The sequence below is a fragment of the Triticum urartu genome, chromosome 2A (assembly GCF_056163025.1).
Source record: "Triticum urartu cultivar PI428250 chromosome 2A, HENAU_Tu73, whole genome shotgun sequence".
Lineage (NCBI taxonomy): Eukaryota > Viridiplantae > Streptophyta > Magnoliopsida > Poales > Poaceae > Triticum > Triticum urartu.
Genome location: NC_141874.1, coordinates 40,031,286 through 40,052,283, shown reverse-complemented (window position 1 = coordinate 40,052,283; position 20,998 = coordinate 40,031,286). Strand labels below are relative to the sequence as shown.

Below are 20,998 nucleotides of genomic sequence, written 5' to 3'. Positions count from 1 at the left end.
CCTTGTCATAGGCCCCGGGGGGCCTTAGCGGGTTACGGTCGCTGGGTCACGGGCGTGCGGTTTTCGCCCGAACGGCGAGCGGTGCGGGGCTAGCGGCAGGGAGGCGGCGACGGGCAGCAGTAGAGGCGAGGCGGTGCTAAGCAGCGGCGGTGGCGTCTGGTGCAGCGGCAGGAGCCGCCAGAAGGAGCGGCTGGCTCCGGCGGCAAGCTTCGAGGGGCGACGCGGGGTCAGCGGCGAGGTGACGCGGTGGCGCGGGGTGCGGCCACCGTAGCGGGACGGCGAGGCCAGGGGCGGCAGGTGCGGGCGACCGCACGGGAGGGCACGGGCGAGCAAAGGCGGCCGCGGCAGACAGGGCAGCGGCGCGAGCGCCGAACGGAGCTGCGGGACGGGGAGGAGGAGGACCGGGACGTGCGGGCGTGGTGCGGTGTGGCGAGGGCGGCCTGGAGCGTGAGCTCCGGCACGCGGGCGCTGCGGGGTGGGGGGAAACGGCGCCGACGACAGAGAAGGGAAGGAAGGGAGCTCACGGTGGGGAGTAAGGACCGTGGCAGTGGGCTCGAGGGAGGTCGGGGAAGTCCGACGAGGGAGATCTGGCGACGTGGGAGGAAGCAGGCCGGCGAGGGAGGCGCAGGCTTCGGGCGCGGCGTCCTGGCGCGGGACGACGAGGTCGTCGTGGTGACGGGCGACGGGATCGGGGGGTGCAGGGCGGCGCGGGATCGGGCCCCTCCCCGATCCAAAACCAGTCGAGCGTGGGGGCGATGCGGGATCGGGGTCGGGGTCGTTGCCCCCCGATCCAGATCAAGGAAGGAGAGGGAGGCGTGCGGGGGAACGAGTGGGGGAAGTGGGGAACGAGGGGAGTGGGGGTTCGGTCGTCTAGGGTTAGGTCGGGCGGCGGCTGGGCCGACTGGACCGGCCTAGTGGGTCCAGAGGCCAGCTGGGCCGTGGCCCAGTGGGGAGGGGGGGTTCTTCTAAATTTTTTTTTGTTCTTTGTTAGTTTTGTTTTCTGTTTTTATATTTTGTTTTCTCTTTTTATTTGTAGTTTCTTTTATTTTTAGTTTTATAAAAATTACCACTAGTGCCTAAATTTGTATTTATCAACAAACTTCTATGAGATTAATTCTTAACCCATAATAAAATAGTTTTAGCATTTTATAAATTCAATAGGAATTTGTTTAATCGTTTTCACTACTGTTTTAAATTGTTATAGAGCCTTTAAACATTTTATCAAAGTTTGGTTTCTCCACCATAATTACTTACGATTTATTTGTCACAACCCGAACATTTTAGTTTTGACTTGAAAACTTTTCTAGTTTGACTTTATTTAAAATTTGAATTTGAACGAGTTTTGAATCATCGCGAGATTATCAACAGTAATCGTGGTGACGTGGCAACACTAGCAGAGGTTTACTGTAGCCTAATTATCCGGGCGTCACAATTCTCCTCCACTACAAGAAATCTCGTCCCGAGATTTAAGAGGGGAGTAAGGGGGAAAGATCTGGTTACGAAATTCTAACGAGTCTTCTCGGTCTTGGTTGCTCTTCTCGAAGTGGTCGATCCATAGCGCTGATGTCTTCATTTCTCTGCTTCAGGTCATCATAATGAAGTTGTCGTCCTTCCTTCAGGATCTTCACCGTACATACGAAAGGGTAAGAAGGGAAAACTCGATATGGATGGATTCTAACAAGATCGAGCATCAGACGGTTAACTCAGGGAAGAAGCATAAGTATCTCTCGATTTGAAACTTAAGAAGATATCGAGAGTGAAGTAAGAAGGTACCATGAGAAGCTTCAAACGGATAGGCAATCGTTTGATGCCTAACCAGAAGGTGAAAGGGTTTCAGGGCAACGAGAATAGGTATTGCGCCTCATACCAGGATAGATCACTAGACAGGTGGTCCGTGAATTACATACGAAGTCAAGCGCGAGGAACAACCTTGGAAACAGGGTGTATAGGAGAGTCAGGTTTCGATCCTGGGAACTATGGGTTATGGGCCCACCATGTGGGTTAAAACTAGGAAGGGCGTTGACATCTTGCATGATCATGTGACCAAGGCATGTCAGAGGATAGTCCGTCGGTTAAGTCGGCAAAAACATCGGTACCAAAGGGACGAAGAGAACCATTCTCCTGCTCGTTGAAATGAGGCGGACCAATAGGCAAAGTTCTCGTCCATCGGTGGTTACCGAATGTCATCAACAATCGCAACAGGGTCTTGCGGACAGAGTGGTACAACGAGGTGTTTACACAAGCAGGGAAATATTACTGCTTATATATTATAGATCACAAGGAGGTTTAAACAAACCAATGGAAGGAAAATGTGATCATCAGATCAAACCGAACAGTGTAAAGGATAACGTGTTTGACACATATACCAGGGGTATACCCTTCCCAAGGACAAGCAGAGTATGATATCCATGACAGGATATAATGTAGAAAACTCTTTAGGTAGGGGAGAGAAATTTCATGACATTACCCATACAACGGTGTTTGGAGAATTGAGCAGGAAACATTTAGCATTGGGCTTTAAATGTTCTTGTTGAAAATCGGAGTACCATAGACATGCTTCGAGATAGCATTGACATAGTCTTCAAGCAAAGGTCGTAGTTTGGATACACCAAGGATTCATCAGGAACAACTTATAGAATAAGTCTTGCAATTTCCTCATGGAAGAATGGATAACCTTGCTAATAAGAAAACTATAACAGTAGGTCCTCCGGCCAGGTGTGCTGGCATGACATCACCTTACCAGGTCATATGAGGATCAATGTTATAACTCTTGAAAGTATGTTCCAACCATCATATCTGACCGAGATTCAGATCTGATCGGTGTTAGGAAACCTCAGACTCAAGATGCCTGAGAAGAAAAGGTGCAAGACAAATTGACGAGACGACATTGTAAGATTCTCGGGAATTGAACTGTGGAAGCAAGTTCCGAATCATGAGTTCATTATTAAATCAAGGATAGAATGAGGAGGTGGCTGATGGAATCAGCGACAATTCCTCGAGATTAACAAAAGATGGATTTCCACAATTAAGTGAACAAGGAGATAACATTTGTCAGATCAAATGATATAAGGAAGTATGCTCACGGAAAACATACACAATTAAACATTGGTTGAAAGGTGCGCCCAAAATATGGGTTGGGTTGCACGACCAATGTCAGAATGGTGATTCAATAATCAATAGTCTAAGAACGAACGGCCGACCATTAACTTCAAAGCAATAGGGTTGCTAGAAGGGCAGAATCCAAACAGCACCGTTCACCTGTTGGTATCCCGGTTAGATCCAACACGGGGACGAAGAAAGAATGGTGATGGTGAGAAGTATTACCTGTATCAAGAATTCTTAGGAGGTGGTGAAATTCTCACGACATTCTTGACATAAAAGATGGTAATACTCCAAGGTATCGAAGAATAATTGCTGGATAGCACGGGTCTCCAGGTACAACACAAAACACGAACAAGTTTGTGTTGGAGGGAAAGCAATAATGTTGTCGGTGATAACACAAATCATCGAGGGACAAGGATGATTACATGTCATCATACATTTGGTTGATATTCTAGAAGGAATCAAAATGTTGTTTGATGACCACGACAAATTTAGTCGAGAGGCTCCACGAAGATGTAATCGATCGGCGATGACATCAAGTGAAAGGAATGATGAAGCGAATGGTTATTGGAACCATGGGTATGACACAAACTCGAAATCAAGTTTGCTATTCAGGGAGAAACGATATGACGAGGAAGATCGATTGTAAGATTAGCTCACCGTCGAAATTTATGCTCCGGGAAGAAGGACCCGATAGCACAATTAAAATTTAGCACGATAATGATATAGCCAATCAGGCTAGGAATGACGTGATCGAGTACAAACTCATAAGTAATGAAGGTTACCAAGAGTTGTTTAATCGCGGTGCGGACTCAAGTCAGTTATCGGTGTCTTTGAGTGTTTAATAACTAAGAGTCCATGAAAAAATTGGAATCAGTGAGAATGTAGCACTTCATGAAGAACTCATAAGAATTTATGCAGTTCCATGATAATCTCGAGATACCGGGGGGTAATACTCGACGACAGATCAAAGTAGAGTTTGGACTAGGGTATTGCTCTACAGAAAACAAGTGCTCAAACTTGCACGAGGAATGGAATCAAGGAGAAACATGGTCGGAACCACGTCCACAGATACAAGATGAACTTATAACAAGGGGATAATTATTTTAAGAGAAGCTTCCATGTTAAGGCATACATCGTGTCCATGGGCATGAACACAGGGTTCAAGGTCGACTCCCACTTGTTCAACGCACAAACTTTCATTCACCTCTTTTATTTCGAAAATGACATTAGTTGTTGAAAGTTTTTACCTGGTGCAATACCAGATAAGTATGACCCGTGAAATCTTTCGGGTTCACACGGATTAGGGAAAGCGTAGGTTCAACCCATCAGGGCATCTAGGAGTATACAACACAAATTTCAAGAATAAATAACACAAACTCGATAGTAGAGCATGCTTGAGAAGGCAGGGAATACAATTTACCAAAGGCATTATGTATCCGAGGAAAGGCTCACAAGCTTATTGAATGTGAAGGACGTTGTCGGATAAAATTCAACAAAGGATATGGTGGTCCATAAGGGATCTGATGTGACATCGGTACTCAACCAGAAGAAGAAAGCAGTCAAGGAGATCAGATGATAGAAACAACTGACTACATCAAAGCTCAATTGCAAAGGAAATATGATTTCCAAATCAAAGGATCAGAAGCAAACGCTCTGATCAAGGATGGATAAATTCAATAGACCTAAGGGTACAATTGACGGCAATTAGATTGGTCGAGAACAAGCTCATGTTCAAAATGACGCCTGAGCCAGAAGGATAATTTAAAAGGATCAACTGACGATTGCGTGCATTCGCACTCATGTTGAATCAATAGGATCAAAATGACGGGGTCTAAGGATACTAACGAATATTGCCAGACATATGGAAAGCATCCATAATGCAAGCAGACAAGTATTGCAGAGCAATAAGCTACTGAGGAATTTTGAAGGATCGAATAGTATTTTGAAGACTGTTGTGAATTGCATGAATCAACTAGGAATGGACGGATACTCGATAAGTGCGAGGAATTATCCGTAGGGGTATTCATGCGGCAAGATCTGTAAGGTAGTAAGCTCAAAGGATTTTCGGAACAACGGAGAACAATTTAGGGCATCTTGTAATAACAAGAGCAACTGAGAATGAAGGTATGAATGACAATTGTAGGTAGTTATCCATAAGGGTATATCAATGGTAGGGGATTGTAAAGTCGGTGGGCACGAGTTCTCGGGTTAACAGCGGAGAGTATTGTCAGAATCTTCTGTTGCAGCCGGCGATCATCTGGCCTGAAGGGGCTCTCCGGGAGGAAGTATTTTCGAGAACCTAAAGTTAGATTTTAGCAAAATCACTTAACCCGAATAGAAGAGAGTTCAGAGTCCCAGAGTAAAGGTCGAGGAGTAAAAGATCCTAGTATCACCCGATGGCGACGTGGGCCCATGGGCCACACAGCCATGTTAGTAAAAGTTTTGTAAAGTCTAGACTCAACTTCAGCCAAGGAGTTTGGAAGGGGGACTCCTACAGGCAGTCGGCTCTGATACCAACTTGTGACGCCCCCGATTCAATCGTACACTAATCATACACGCAAACGTGTACGATCAAGATCAGGGACTCACGGGAAGATATCACAACACAACTCTACAAATAAAATTAGTCATACAAGCATCATATTACAAGCCAGGGGCCTAGAGGGCTCGAATACAAGAGCTCGATCATAGACGAGTCAGCGGAAGCAACAATATCTGAGTACAGACATAAGTTAAACAAGTTTGCCTTAAGAAGGCTAGCACAAACTGGGATACAGATCGAAAGAGGCGCAGGCCTCCTGCCTGGGATCCTCCTAACTACTCCTGGTCGTCGTCAGCGGGCATCACATAGTAGTAGGCACCTCCGGTGTAGTAGGAGTCGTCGTCGACGGTGGCGTCTGGCTCCTGGGCTCCAACATCTGGTTGCGACAACCAGGAAGAAAGGAAAGGGGGAAAAAGGGGGAGAAAGCAACCGTGAGTACTCATCCAAAGTACTCGCAAGCAAGGAGCTACACTACATATGCATGGGTATCAAATGGAGTAAGGGTATCATATGTGGACTGATCTGCAGAATGTCGGAATAAGAGGGGGATAACTAATCCTTTCGAAGACTACGCTTCTGGCAGCCTCCGCCTTGCAACATGTAGAAGAGAGTAGACTGAAGACCTCCAAGTAACATCGCATAGCATAACCCTAACCGATGATCCTCCCCTCGTCGCACTGTGAGAGAGCGATCACCGGTTGTATCTGGCACTTGGGAGGGTGTGTTTTATTTAGTATCCGGTTCTAGTTGTCATAAGGTCAAGGTACAACTCCAAATCGTCCTGTTACCGAAGATCACGGCTACTCGAATAGATTAACTTCCCTGCAGGGGTGCACCACATACCCCAACACGCTCGATCCCATTTGGCCGGACACACTTTCCTGGGTCATGCCCGGCCTCGGAAGATCAACACGTCGCAGCCCCACCTAGACCAACAGAGAGGTCAGCACGCCGGTCTAAACCTAAGCGCCCAGGGGTCTGGGCCCATCGCCCTTAGCACACCTGCACGTTGCGAACGCGGCCGAAAGCAGACCTAGCCTAGTGGCCTTCCAGTCCAATCCGGCGCGCGCCACTCAGTCGCTGACGTCACGAAGGCTTCGGTGGATACCACGACGCCGGGATACCCATAACTACTCCCGCGTAGATGGTTAGTGCGTATAGACCAAATGGCCAGACTCAGATCAAATACCCAGATCTCGTTAAGCGTGTTAAGTATCCGCGAACGCCGACCAGGGCCAGGCCCACCTCTCTCCTAGGTGGTCGGAACCTGCCCTGCCGCTCCGCCTCAAAACTCCACTCGCGGGTGCTCCTCAAGCCGACCCGTCTTTAGTCACCACATGTATCATGTATAAAGTATATAGTATATACCCGTGATCAACTCCCGAGTGATCACGGCCCGATAGTATAGCAAGGCAGACGGACAAGAATGTAGGGCCACAGATGGAAATACTAGCATCCTATACTAAGCATTAGGATTGCAGGTAAAGGTATCAACAGTAGTAGCAAGGACAGGCTATGCATCAGTATAGGATTAACGGGAAGCAGTAACATGCTACGCTACTCTAATGCAAGCAGTATAGAGAAGAGTAGGCGATATCTGGTGATCAAAAGGGGGGGCTTGCCTGGTTGCTCTGGCAAGAGAGAGGGGTCGTCAACACCGTAGTCGTACTGGGTAGCAGCCGCGTCGGTCTCGGTGTCTAGCGAGAGAAGAGGGGGAAGAAACAATAAATATAATGCAAACAGATGCATAACGATGCATGACAAGGCAAGTAACGGTGCTAGGGGTGCCCTAACGCGGTATTAGGTGATACCGGTGAAGGGGGATAACATCCGGGAAAGTATCCCCGGTGTTTCGCGTTTTCGGACAGATGAACCGGAGGTGAAATGTTGCAGGTTCACTATGCTAGGGACACGTGGCGGACGAACGGGCTGCGTATCCGAATTCGTCTCGTCGTTCTGAGCAACTTTCATGTACAAAGTTTTTCCATCCGAGCTACGGTTTATTTTATATTAATTTTAAAGATTTAAATCATTTTTAGGATTTATTTATTTAATTTAATCAACATTATCCAGAATAGTGAAGGATGACGTCAACATGACATCATGCTGATGTCAGCAGTCAACTGTGCAGTTGACTGGGTCAACTATGTGTGGGTCCCGCATGTCATTGATTGATTAGGCTAATCAGGGGTTAATTAAGTTAACTAGTAATTAGGTTAACCTAATCAAGATTAATTATTTTAATTTAATTAATTCTTTAATTAATTAATTAATTTAATAATTATTATTTATCTAATTATTTTTATTATTATTATTTTTTTAATTCCTTTTTTTAATTAAAACATTCTGGGCCTGGGGCCCCCTTGTCATAGGCCCCGGGGGGCCTTAGCGGGTTACGGTCGCTGGGTCACGGGCGTGCGGTTTTCGCCCGAACGGCGAGCGGTGCGGGGCTAGCGGCAGGGAGGCGGCGACGGGCAGCAGTAGAGGCGAGGCGGTGCTAAGCAGCGGCGGTGGCGTCTGGTGCAGCGGCAGGAGCCGCCAGAAGGAGCGGCTGGCTCCGGCGGCAAGCTTCGAGGGGCGACGCGGGGTCAGCGGCGAGGTGACGCGGTGGCGCGGGGTGCGGCCACCGTAGCGGGACGGCGAGGCCAGGGGCGGCAGGTGCGGGCGACCGCACGGGAGGGCACGGGCGAGCAAAGGCGGCCGCGGCAGACAGGGCAGCGGCGCGAGCGCCGAACGGAGCTGCGGGACGGGGAGGAGGAGGACCGGGACGTGCGGGCGTGGTGCGGTGTGGCGAGGGCGGCCTGGAGCGTGAGCTCCGGCACGCGGGCGCTGCGGGGTGGGGGGAAACGGCGCCGACGACAGAGAAGGGAAGGAAGGGAGCTCACGGTGGGGAGTAAGGACCGTGGCAGTGGGCTCGAGGGAGGTCGGGGAAGTCCGACGAGGGAGATCTGGCGACGTGGGAGGAAGCAGGCCGGCGAGGGAGGCGCAGGCTTCGGGCGCGGCGTCCTGGCGCGGGACGACGAGGTCGTCGTGGTGACGGGCGACGGGATCGGGGGGTGCAGGGCGGCGCGGGATCGGGCCCCTCCCCGATCCAAAACCAGTCGAGCGTGGGGGCGATGCGGGATCGGGGTCGGGGTCGTTGCCCCCCGATCCAGATCAAGGAAGGAGAGGGAGGCGTGCGGGGGAACGAGTGGGGGAAGTGGGGAACGAGGGGAGTGGGGGTTCGGTCGTCTAGGGTTAGGTCGGGCGGCGGCTGGGCCGACTGGACCGGCCTAGTGGGTCCAGAGGCCAGCTGGGCCGTGGCCCAGTGGGGAGGGGGGGTTCTTCTAAATTTTTTTTTGTTCTTTGTTAGTTTTGTTTTCTGTTTTTATATTTTGTTTTCTCTTTTTATTTGTAGTTTCTTTTATTTTTAGTTTTATAAAAATTACCACTAGTGCCTAAATTTGTATTTATCAACAAACTTCTATGAGATTAATTCTTAACCCATAATAAAATAGTTTTAGCATTTTATAAATTCAATAGGAATTTGTTTAATCGTTTTCACTACTGTTTTAAATTGTTATAGAGCCTTTAAACATTTTATCAAAGTTTGGTTTCTCCACCATAATTACTTACGATTTATTTGTCACAACCCGAACATTTTAGTTTTGACTTGAAAACTTTTCTAGTTTGACTTTATTTAAAATTTGAATTTGAACGAGTTTTGAATCATCGCGAGATTATCAACAGTAATCGTGGTGACGTGGCAACACTAGCAGAGGTTTACTGTAGCCTAATTATCCTTGCGTCACATGCATCCAACTCCATAAACCCCAAAGTTATTCCAAATGAGTCCACTATACCTTCCTATATACGGTATCTACCTGCCGTTCCAAGTAAATGTGTACGTGCAAAACTCTAAACATTCAAATAAATATCCTGTTTTGTATGCTCGAATAGCTCATGTATCAACTAGGGATGTCTGTATCTTCCATGTTAGGCGGGTTATGCTCAAGAGGAGTGGACTCCGCTCCTCACTCACGAGATAAATGACTGGTCATTGGGATGCCCAGTCCCATGCTTTATGCAAACTAAATCAAAATAATTGCAAACAAAACTCCCCCTGGGACTCTTGTTAGTTGGAGGCACTCGTTGTTTCGAGCAAGCCATGGATTGATGCTTGTTGGTGGAAGGGGGGTATAAACTTTACCATTCTGTTTGGGAACCGCCTATAATGTGTGTAGCATGGAAGACATTGCCATCTCTTGGTTGTTATGTTGACAATGAAAGTATACCGCTCAAAATATTATTCACCTTTGTTTCAAAACCGAGCTCTGGCACCTCTACAAATCCATGCTTCCCTCTGTGAAGGGCCTATCTATTTACTTTTATGCTGAGTCATCACCCTCTAATTAAAAAGCACTAGTTGGAGAGCACCGTTGTCATTTGCATTCATTATTGTTAGTTTACATTGGGTATGACTTGACTGGATCTCTTTTACCATGAATTACAATGTCTAGTCAGTCCTTGGTCTTTAAAGGTGCTCTGCATTTATGTTTTGCGGTCTCAGAAAGGGCTAGCGAGATACCATCTTGTTATATCATATTATAATTGTTTTGAGAAAGTGTTGTCATCCGAGATTTATTATTATGACTCGTTAGTTGATTATGTCATTGATATGAGTAAACTTGAGACCTAAGCGTTATTGTGAATGTGGTTAGTTATAATCTTTGCTAAAAACTTGAATGTTGGCTTTACATATTTACAACAACAAGAGCAAATAGAGTTTGTAAAAGTTTTTCTTTATCACTTTCAGTTTATCAACTGAATTGCTTGAGGACAAGCAAAGGTTTAAGCTTGGGGGAGTTGATACATCTCCGTCGTATCTACTTTTCCAAACACTTTTGTCCTTATTTTGTACTCTAAATTGCATGATTTGAATAGAACTAACCCGGACTGACGTTGTTTTCAGCAGAATTACCATGGTGTTATTTATGTGCAGAAACAAACGTTCTCGGAATGACCTGAAACTTCACGGAGAAATTTTTTGGAAAATATAAACATACCTGCAAAAGATGAAGGCCAGGGGGGCCACCACCTGTCCACGAGGGTGGGGGCGCGCCTGCCCCCCTAGGGCACGCCCCCCTACCTCGTGGGCCCCATGGTGCCTCTCCGACTCAAACTCCAACTCTATATATTGTGTTTCGGGGAGAAAAAATCAGAGAGAATGATTCATCGCGTTTTGCGATACGGAGCCGCCGCCAAGCCCTAAAACCTCTCGGGAGGGCTGATCTAGAGTCTGTTCGGGGCTCCGGAGAGGGGAATCCATCGCCATCGTCATCATCAACCATCCTCCATCACCAATTTCATGATGCTCAGCGTCGTGCGTGAGTAATTCCATCGTAGGCTTGCTGGACGATGATGGGTTGGATGAGATTTATCATATAATCGAGTTAGTTTTGTTAGGGTTTGATCCCTAGTATCCACTATGTTCTGAGATTGATATTGCTATGACTTTGCTATGCTTAATGCTTGTCACTAGGGCCCGAGTGCCATGATTTCAGATCTGAACCTATTATGTTCTCATCAATATATGAGAGTTCTTGATCCTATCTTGCAAGTCTATAGTCACCTATTATGTGTTATGATCCATTAACCCCGAAGTGGCAATAATCAGGATACTTATCGGTGATGACCATAGTTTGAGGAGTTCATGTATTCACTATGTGCTAATGCTTTGTTCCAGTACTCTATTAAAAGGAGGCCTTAATATCCCTTAGTTTCTATTAGGACCCTGCTGGGAGGGTAGGACAAAAGATGCCATGCAAGTTCTTTTCCATAAGTACGTATGACTATATTCGGAATACATGCCTACATTACATTGATGAACTGGAGCTAGTTCTGTGTCACCCTAGGTTATGACTGTTATATGATGAACCGCATCTGGCATAATTCTCTATCACCGATCCATTGCCTACGAGCTTTCCATATATTGTTCTTCGCTTATTTACTTTTCCGTTGCTATTGCTATCATCACTACAAAATACCAAAAACATTACTTTTACTACTGTTACCTTTTGCTACCGTTACCACTACTATCATATTACCTTGCTACTAAACACTTTGCTGCAGATATTAAGTTTTCAGGTGTGGTTGAATTGACAACTCAGCTGCTAATACTTGAGAATATTCTTTGGCTCCCCTTGTGTCGAATCAATAAATTTGGGTTGAATACTCTACCCTCGAAAACTGTTGCGATCTCCTATACTTGTGGGTTATCATGTTGCATCGTCATGCACGACCCGCGCACATCCCACCTCGCGCTGGCCAAGCGCGTCCTGCGGTACCTCCGCGACACTTCGACGCACGGTCTCCATCTACGCCGCTCACCCACGCTGGACTTCATCGCCTACTCTGACGCGGACTGGGCGGGCTGCCCCGACACACGCCGCTCGACGTCCGGCTACGCCGTCTTCCTTGGTGATTCCCTCGTCTCCTAGTCGTCCAAACGACAGGTCACGGTGTCCCGGTCCAACGCGGATGCTGAGTACCGCGCGGTTGCTGAAAGTTGCTGGCTTCGACAACTCCTCGGCGAGCTCTCCATCACCCTCCCCCGTGCCACCGTGGTCTTCTGCGACAACATCTCCTCCGTATACATGGCGGCCAATCCCGTCCATCATCGCTGGACGAAACACATCGAGCTCGACATACATTTCGTCCGTGAGAAGGTGGCCCTCGGGCAGCTGCGCGTGTTGCATGTCCCTACGACCCAGCAGTTCGCGGACGTGCTCACCAAGGGGTTGCCTATGGCGGCGTTCAAAGAATTCCGCTCCAGTTTATGCGTCCGTCCACCGGACGCTCCAACTACGGCGAGGTATTAGTAGTCAGTAGTTAGCCCACTCCCTCTCTCGCACGTCATGCATGATCCCATGATCTCCATGCACGTCGCCCGCGCTCTCATGCGCTCTTTGTACATGTACCTATATAAGCAAGTGCAATACAGCGGCAGCACCCAAGGTGCCATAGCCATTCATTCCCCCAAATCACACACTCAAATCGATATATGTATCGTCGATTTTTGTGGATTCTTGTCGTCAGCTAATTATTTGATTGGGTCAGATATAACCAAATATTCTAGATTGACAAGTGTTGTTGTCTTTCAGATTATATCTATGTTCATGCTTGAAGTAGAATGGTGGGCTAATTGGCGGGCAACCACACACTTTGCCCCGCCCGGTGAGTTGCGGACCTGTTTTCTGGAGCTTAGTCCGCCATTGTCCGCCATGTCATTCTTGGAGCTTGCGGGATACTACAGGAAGTTTATTTCTAATTATGGCACCATTAGCCTTCCACTAAAAGAATTGCTTCGCAAGAATGAGCATTTTGTATGGTCCTCACTGGCAGATAAAGCATTCCACACTCTCAAGCTAACCTTGGTGGAAGTTGTTGTGCTAGCCCTGCCACATTTTACCCCCTCTTTTGATTTGAACATAGATGCTTCTGGCCTAGGTACTGGAAGGTTTGTGACAAAAAGGACACCCATTGTGTATTTGAGCAAAGCTCTCAGTCCACGAGCTCAAGCCTTTTCCACGTATGAGAAAGAATGCCTAGCCTTGAGGATGACCGTGTAGAAATGGAAAACATACCTTCAGGATATGCCCTTTACAATTTACACAGATAATAAGAGTATGACACATTACAAAACTCAACAATTGGCAACCGGTAGTGTCAACGTTGTCACAAAAAGAACTAGGACCAGCAAGATATTTCTCCAACCACCGATGGTGAAGGCTAGGTTTTAAGAAAGGGACCAACAATATCATCAGGTGCGTTAGACAAGAAAATTGGAGACTTCTACATCTATCCACAATGTTATTCCAATGATCTTATAAAGCATCAGCTACGGCACCTGAAAGGCACGAAATAAATAGGTCACCCCACCCCCCACCCCCAACTAGCTCCCCTAGAGGGATAATATTTCTCCTAAAGGATGATTGTTTATGGTATATTACCGTAACTGGAGAATTTGACATGGTGCTGACTTGCTGCTGTTCTGAGAAGGGGACCTTGCAAAGCTTGACAAGTTTTTTATTTATTTATCGATCCAATCTGTCTACAGATAGGCGCCTGAACAAATGGATACAAATTGACCTTGTGGATCCGATGATACCATGCCTGGGAGACTTTCAGAAGAATAAGAAGAAGAAGGCGGATTCAATTCTTCAAGTCAAAGTCAAGGGCTACTGGCAGTTTCCTATCAATAATGATCCTTTGGATCTATAATCATTGGAAGAGGTCTACATCTTTGGTGGAATGGAATGGAATCCCCTACCCTATGTCTGCAAAAGAAGAGTTGTAGGAAGTAGCAAGGAATCCCACATGAACCATAAGCTAGAATACTGGTACCAAGAGATGTTACTTTCATGATGGATTTCCAACATGGAAATCCGAAAATCTAAATTTAATACCAGCAAAAAGAAGAGATTGATTGATGCCTGAAAAAAAAAGGACAAGTAAACAGGGCATTTACTACTTCAGGATGCTGCTAACGCGACACTACGATCAGAAACCCTTCGACGAAACTATGATGACACCAAGTTTGGATTGTTTCAAATTTGCTTTTTGCACCACTGCGGAGACCACATCAATCACCGCCACCATCGTCAACCTTGAGCTTCTTCCTCTGTCCGTCATCACCTTCAGCCACCTCCTCCTCTTGGCCACATCAGATCTGCAGCTAACGATCCGAATGATCTTTGAAAAAGATCGGCCAACAGACACGTAGCACGCCTCATCAAACAATATATGTTTATATTTTGTCTTCTGTATGACCTTAACATTGATTTTAAGCAATACGACCACCCGGGTGAATCTACTTCTGAATGTATGTGTGTTTGATCAAAGATTTTTAGTTGCATACGATGTCGAATTATAACTTTATTATAAACACATTTAATTCAAAGTGGAATGGATATATAAGTTGTTATTTTGTGACAACGCAGGTCGATGCAATTCTAACTAAATTTGAAAACACATTAGTTTGGTTTCCCATTACAACACACGGGAATATGTGCCAGTAAACTAAAATGACAGAAGCTGAAAAGAACTGAATAACTTATATTCATGGGTTATTTTCAGAGCAATTTATCTGAGGCTTACTTCCACAACAACTTATTTCCAGAGATCTACTCAAAAGAACTAGCCTTTAGCACATTAGTCTTTTTTTCCGGGCAAACATCCAATTTATTCATCTTCAATCATGACAGTACAACGAACACCAAAAATAATAAAAATTTATACCTAATAATCAAGGATAGAGGCTTTCATAGTTCTCCATACGTCACATCTTTATATCCGTTGATTGTGTGTTAAACATAAAGATTGACGGCAGAGATTTAAAAGTAGATCTACCAAGCTTAGCTGCCCTAAACGTACGAACGACCCTATTCCATACAAACACCACCAGCTGGTTAAAACCCACCCAGCAAACCCGAACAGGGGTCAGCAAATCACTTTCCTACTGGGCCTTAGGCCACCGTATAGGAAGAAGGACTAATTAGCATTCGGTGGACTAATTAAACTCTTTTAAGAAAGGACTACACTTGAAAAAGAGATAAGGAAGGAAAAGGACTCCACGCAAACGTGACAAAGAGATAAGGCAGGGAAGGAGAATTGCACATCAATCATGTATGGGCTCCTACGACTTTTGCATGCGTAGGCATGCCTTAGGTCATCCATTGTGTACGCCACGTCCGACAGCGTGATGAGAAGTAGCCGCGACTGGACGACGGAGACAAGAAGTGCAAGGTCGAGGAAGAGGCACTGGAGAGGACGGTGACGCACTGGCGATGAGGCGCTGCAGGTTAGGATGGCGGGTGCCTCATCCGGTAGCGTGACGAGGTCAAGTAGCCGCGGCTGCGCGATGCAGACGAGAAGAGCAGGGTCGAGGAAGAGGTACTGGAGGAGCACGGTGACGCGATGCAGGTCACCATGGTGGACGCGACGTCCGGCAGCGTGATGAGGTGAACTAGCCACGGCAGCTGAGCGACGGAGACGAAAAGAGCAGGGTCGAGTCGGTCGACGAAGAGGCATTGGAGGAGCGCGGTGAGTCTGATGAGCTGGCGATGAGGCGATGCAGGTCACCATGGCGGACGCCACTTCCAGCATGACGAGGTCAAGTAGCCGCGGCTGGGCGACGGAGACGAGAAGAGCAGGGTCTAAGGAAGAGGTACTGGAGGAGCACGTTGACGCGCTGGCGATGAGGCTGCAGGTCACCATGACAGACGCTGCGTCCGACGATCAGGTTAGTGCAGTGGCAGACTGCATGATAGCGGCGGACCTGCCATTGCGTTTCCCAGAGCTTCTGTGCGGACGCTGTCATGAGGGTCGTCTCCCCGGCCAGCACACAAAGGTCACGTCCATGGTTTGACATATATAATCAGCAAAGCATGAATGTGGCAGAAAGTTCAGACTTCATGCATGATGTGCCTCAAGTTTTTGTTGTTGGTATCATGCAATGTAGATGAGACCATGATCCTTCCATTATCTTAAACATATAGGCATGCCTAAGTTCTATGGAGATTATATTAAAATGTAGTATGTGATAGTTCATAGAAGAATTCTAATCAGACCAACGCAGAACACACGACCCATGATGTTATTTTTAGTCAAAGTAGAAATTTCTTATTGTTATATACGCGACACGTTCGAACAAAATAATTTATGTATGGACACTGTTAATTTTTATTTTTATTTTGCATTCAACCATGTGTATAAAACTATCATGTCACTTCATTGATTGCAATTTTTTGTTGCACTAGTAGAAAACGGAGCTTTAAAACCGGTTCGTAAGGGCCTTTAGTGCCGGTTCCATAACCGGCACTAAAGGGTGGGCACTAAAGCCCCCCCCCCTTAGTACCGGTTCGGCACGAACCGCCGCTAAAGTGCCACCACGTGGCGTGAGCTCGTGCCCTGGTACGGGGATCTTTAGTACCGGTTGGTGTTACCAACCGGTACTAAAGGTTATTTTTGATTTTTTTTGAAATTTTTTTAATTTTTAATTTTTCTGAATTATTTGATGATTTGGTCTCTAATCACCTCTCTTAACTGCTCAAGTGTGGATCACTCATTCCAAATCGCCTAACTTCCCGGCCGGTCACCCATCCTCTCACTCCCCCAGTCTGAGCACGCTTAACTTGGGAGTTCTATTCCCCCTACATTCCAAGTCTGCACTTGTTGTTTTCCTGACAAATGTAAGCTGTCAATCCTATTAACCCTCAGCAGTTTAGCTTGAGCACTAGGTCACACGTTTCACCGTTTGAGTTTGAAACTATTGTTCTAAAAAACAGTAATTATTTAGTAACACTAATATTTCTTGAATAAGTTTGACCATAGTTTGACCACAGTTTGACCATAGTTTGACCAGATTTGACCAAAATTCAAAAAAATTGAAATAATTATTTAGTAACACTAATATTCTTGAATAATTATGTAGTAACATTAATACTTCTTGAATAAGTAGTTTGACCAGATTTAACCAAATTTTTAAAAAAACTGAAATTTGACCATATCTTTTTTCCTTTTGGAATTTGAGGATTCTAAAAAATTGCAAACAGGGCGTAGGATGCGGATATAGCAATCTAGGACTGGTAAACAGCTCCATAACCATCGGATGCGGATTTTCGTGCTGAATTTTTTGATATATTATACGTTTTTTTCCGACATCGTATGCAAAAGTTATAGCCGTTTTACATTTTCCCTACACTTTTTGCAAAACATGTCTAAATTTAAGTTTTCAAATTTTCCTAACTAGTAGATGTAGTAATATAACTACCTCTCAAGGATTTTATTTTTTGAAGTTTTTATCATTTTCTTTTGATTTTTTCAAAACTAAAATGGCGATACACGGGGGGTGGGGGGGGGTAGAGTTTGAAAATTGCCCTATAATGCCGGTTTGTGTCTTCAACCGGGACTATAGGTTAAGACTCTTTAGTGCCGGTTGGTGACACAAACCGGTACTATAGGTTAGACCTTTAGTACCGGTTTGTGTCACAAACCGTCACTAAAGGGGCTCGTGGGGCCCTGGCCTGACGCCAGCCTGCCACCACCCCTTTAGTACCGGTTCGTGGCACGAACCGGTACTAAAGGTTCATTACGAACCGGCACTAATGCATAATCATTCGAACCGGCACTAATATGACCATTAGTGCCGGCTCAAATACAAACCGGGGCTAAAGGGGTGAACATTTGACCCTTTTTCTACTAGTGTTGATAGCTTACCAAGCTGACCACTTGATAACTATCATGTTACTTCATGCCACAAATAGACCATAGTGTTAAAATGCATGTAGGATCTCCGAAGCAATTCAATGAGAACTCTCTTAGCATAAAACTTGAGGTACAATGCATTGGGATGTTGTCTCTAACATTTATTACTCTCTTCGATCCAAAATAAGTGTAATCGAAGGAAGTATTATTTTATAGCGTGATAAGAAAAAATGCATTGGGAGTGCATGATGTATGTAAGGATAGTGACATGGCGACATATTTGAAACCCGTTGCAATGCACGGGCAATTTTTCTAGTTACATATAAATCCATAGACCGCCTAGAGACGACTACAAGCACTGAAACGAGTGAAGGCGCGCCGTCGTCATCGCCCCTCCCTCACCGGAGCCGAACAAAACTTGTTGTAATAGATAGTAAGGAAGTCATCATGCCAAGGCCCCATAGGACCGGCACCCGAATAGCAACCGGCGCCAATGAAGAGTAGCGTGGATCAGAATGACCCAACCTAAAAAACGCATGAACATAGACGAACGATAAACAGATCCGAGCAAATCCACCAAGGACAGATCCGCCGGAGACACACATCCACACGCCCACCGACGATGCTAGACGCACCATCGGAACGGGGACTAGACGGGGAAAAACTTATTCCATCTTCAGATAGCCGTCGTCGTCTTGTCTTCATGAGTAGGACACAAACCCTAACAAATCTCGAAGACACGTCTAAAAACGGAGCCCTCCCACCGGCAAGGGCCGAGATCCGTCGTGCCCATAACCCTAAGGCCACCAAAGACGAGGTGGATCGGCGCCGGTGGGAGGCACAAGAACCCTAATTGGGGAGGAGGCGGCTGCGTGAGGAGTCACGTACCTGGACTTGGCGCTGTTAGCACGTTAGTTTTTGCCGTCTAAAACATGAAAACCAAGTACACGATGGACGGACCCTGGCCGGGCGCCTTTTAGGTCTGTGCTTGGCAACTATGGCACTCGGATGCTACCAATAGAAAAGAAAAACCCTAGCACTCCGGATATAACGGCTGATGGATCGGCGGAATCATAACAGCCAATTCGAACTCGCATCGGCGATCAAGGGTGACATGAGGACATCCGCGGACGTCTTGGCGGCCATCCTGCTGTGGCTCCCTCCCAGCTCCCGGCGGCTGGCCCGCCTGGTCTGCCGGCGATGGCGCGACGTTGTAGACACGCGCACGACGGAGATGCAGAGCCGCGCCAAGCCTCTCGTAGTTACGGACGCGGGCTCCGCGCACGTCGTGGACGATCTATCAACAGGGAGCCATAGAGTTCTGTGGAATGGCATCCCTAGGGATCTCCCCCACGAACGCAGGAACGTCATCGTCGGCACCTGCAATGGCCTGATCTGCCTGTGCGACAACCGGAAGGTCGACGGCGCCATCACTGTGATTAACCCGGTCACCGGCGAAAAGCTGTCTCTCCCGCCGCTGCTGGCTGGCACGAGGCGTATGGCTTCGGGTACCACCCAACGACTGGACGGCACAAGGTCGTGCATGTGGCGGCCTACGATAGGAAGGGAAACTCTCATCAAGTGAAGGTGTTCACTTTGGGGGAGTCGTCATGGAGGGACGTTGCCACGGGCTCTGTCCCGAGATGCCAATACAGTGCAGGCATTGTCGGCGTCAACGGCACCATGTATTGGGCTGCGAAGCGCGGAAGGAAGCTCATGGCACTGGACCTCGACCATGAAAGTCTCTCTTTCATCAAGTCGCTACCTGATGTGCCGCCTGGAAGCTGGAACCTGACGGAGGTGCGGGGGAGGTTGGGGGTGGTGTTTTACTCGTTTCCTCATCAGTGTGAGGTATGTACGTGTTTAGAGGATTTTACACATAGGATCCGTCTACATCTAGGTCCACACCTTTGTTCACTTAAGTCTCAGTTTGTTCACAAACAGTAAAATTTTAGTTCAGCGAGAAGCGCAATTTTCCATCTAGTTACACTTTTCTTTAAAAGGGTGTGTAGGTTCGATGTACTACTATTTACTTTTTTTTGGAAAAAAGAAGGTTATCCCTTGGCCTCTATATCTGAACGATGCATGCAGTTACTAGTTCCATCCCAAATTATAAGACGTCTTTTAGGCTATTTTGGCCTACCAAAACATCTTGTAATTTGGGACAGAGGAAGTAATATTTATAATACCAAATTAAAAATCACACTTCTCTATATTGATCAAGACTTGAGAAAAATCTCAATCGACTTGAATCAAATTAGCAAAATCGATACACTTATTCACCTGTGTAATTGTTTTTCCGACAGATATAACACATGACATTGCTCTTAATTTCTGCACAATATATAGCCACATGAAAGTATTGCATCTTTAAATCAGTTTGAGTTACATCTGCAGGTTTGGGTTCTAGAGGGTGCAGCGACAGTGAGAGAACACACATGGAGCCGTTGGTACATCGTGAGAAGGGACATCTCATCGCCGAGGACCTGGCAGCTCACAAGGCCACACTTTGCTCACAGGGAGTACCTCCTCACAGAGGAATTGTATGATGGTTGCGGAGGGCCACGTAATGTCGTGTATAAACACAAGCCCAACAGCGATAGCGGCATGGTGGAGATCAGTGAGACGAGTCCGGGAACAAGAGTCCTCACTATAAAAGCTGCCTTGCCCAACCATTGTCAGACGTTTGCCTATGTGGAGACCACGGAGCCGCTAAGTGTTTACAAGTGTTGTTCTTAAAAGGTAGCACAATCAGTATCGTTCCACATACGGTTTTTGTCACTTCAAAATGCTAAGATTTTTTATAATACACTCAAATCAATATATGTGTCGCCCATTTTTGAGGATTCTTATCGTCAACTAATTTGATTGAGTCAGACATGACCAAATATCCTAGATTGATAAGTGTTGTTGTCTTTCAGGTTGTAACTATGTTCATGCAAGCAGCCACGCCCTTTGCCCCGCCCAGTCAATTGCGGTCTTGTGTAGACCTGTTTTTTCCTGCTTTGTAAACTTTCCATCTTTGAGATCTATATTCTTTGTAACTTTTCATTTTCGACACTTTTAGAAATTTGGTTTTGACCTTCAAAAATAAAAAATCTTGAA

At 46.4% G+C, this 20,998-nt stretch overlaps 1 pseudogene; it reads left to right on the top strand.

Annotated features, from left to right (window-relative positions):
- The first annotated feature begins 18,950 nt into the window (after nucleotides 1–18,950).
- On the top strand, nucleotides 18,951–20,632 carry LOC147983400 (F-box protein At3g07870-like; annotated as a pseudogene).
- Nucleotides 20,633–20,998: the final 366 nt, after the last annotated feature.